This window comes from Asparagus officinalis, chromosome 1, assembly GCF_001876935.1.
Source record: "Asparagus officinalis chromosome 1, Aspof.V1, whole genome shotgun sequence".
NCBI classification, from domain to species: Eukaryota; Viridiplantae; Streptophyta; class Magnoliopsida; order Asparagales; family Asparagaceae; genus Asparagus; species Asparagus officinalis.
Genome location: NC_033794.1, coordinates 40,154,931 through 40,156,545, shown reverse-complemented (window position 1 = coordinate 40,156,545; position 1,615 = coordinate 40,154,931). Strand labels below are relative to the sequence as shown.

The 1,615-nt window shown below is 36.2% G+C and overlaps 1 long non-coding RNA gene across 1 annotated transcript; it reads right to left on the bottom strand.

Moving 5' to 3' along the window:
* Nucleotides 460-1,609, bottom strand: LOC109842249. Its single transcript, XR_002247308.1, has 3 exons — nucleotides 1,342-1,609; nucleotides 799-900; nucleotides 460-703 (listed from the first exon to the last, which is right to left on the bottom strand). It is a non-coding gene; the product is annotated as an uncharacterized LOC109842249 (long non-coding RNA).

Genomic DNA, 1,615 nt, shown 5'->3' with positions numbered 1-1,615 from the left:
AAGAGTGTCAACAAATCGGTGTCAATGTACATGAAATGTCTGTTCTACAACTATCAATCACCAGGGGTGTTATCGGAGCGGATACGGTTCGGATATGACGTTTACCATATCCATATCAGCTTTTTATAAACGGATACAGATCACCCTCGGTAAGAAAAAACCTTAACCATATCCGCATTTATCGGAAACGGATACGGTTCGGATATTTGAGAATCGGATCAGATATGATCACGGATATAAACGGATATTCGACATAAATCTATTAGACATATAATCTTCATACAAAACCATCAATTGAAAACTAAAATTGAGCACAAATTTATTAGACATATAATCTTCATCCAAAATCTTCAGTAGCACAACCCAACTAAAACAATAGTGTCAGGAATTGTAACCAAACTACAACAATCATATCCAGAATTTCAAAGGTCTATGAATAGAAAATTGAAGGCAAAAAAGTTCAGACAACATTCAACATTCAACATTCAACATTTCACAACATTCAACATTCAACAAAAAGTTCATACCACTAAACAATCTCCAAACCATTAAATAATCTCAAGACACAACAAATACAGCATAAAAACCCCAATATCATGCCACAAAACATGGAGCAGACTGATTAGTACAATCTAAGATGAAAACAATAGCTTCTACCCTAAGATCATCCCATCATCCGAGTCGTAGACCTCCATGATGTCACCTTGCAAAAAAAAAGAAGAAGAATTGTCATATTAAATATGGAGAAATAAAAATTTCAAGTCATGTGCTTATTGAATATTGAGTCAAATAACATACCTAATGATGCTTTTACAAAGGTCTCGGAAATCTCCGAGTCATCGTCATCCACTATCTTAGCCACATCAAGAACATCATCCTTTGTAGTTTCAACTTGTTTAACTACAAAAAAATAGAGAAAAACATATAATCATTAGATGCTCATTAACCAAAAATAAAAAGATAAACTTTTTAGTTTATCCATGCAAAACTTGTATCGATTGTATTGGTTTTGAAGATAGTGGATGAGGGACCGTGGATATAGGCATGTTTGGCCAGAACCATGTGAAAAACCGTGTGTTAGTTTTGTTGTTTGCTCTCAGTCCTATTGTGTGAGCTGGTAGTGTGCTCCAATAATCGCAACATACACAGTTATTTTGATTAAGTAGTTCAGTACAACTCTGAAACATTAACATTTGGAATTCGCAGAACACAAGTATTACACGACTGGAGCTATTCTAAGTATGATGCAATGCGGAGAAAACTTGTCGAAATATGTACTGAGCAAAACATTTTGATTGAAATTACCAAAACTTTCAGTTTGACAATTAAACAAAGAATTACCTATTGAGCCTGTCATTCCAATCAATGTGTTCTCAGGATACTGAGTAATTCCATAACTATGCACCCAGTTCTCATTGTCCACGACGTCGACGTTACCATCTGAAATATAAGGATACTGCGGCTGCAAAGGGGAATAGACGCGTGCACATGGAGAGTCATTGCTGTACTCCAGGGTAGGTAAAGGATGTTGAACGCAAGAACTGTTATCTTCTTGTATGGGTATCGCGTGCAGTCCTCCGTGTTGTTGTTGTGCCTAGAAAATCGCTGGCGAACG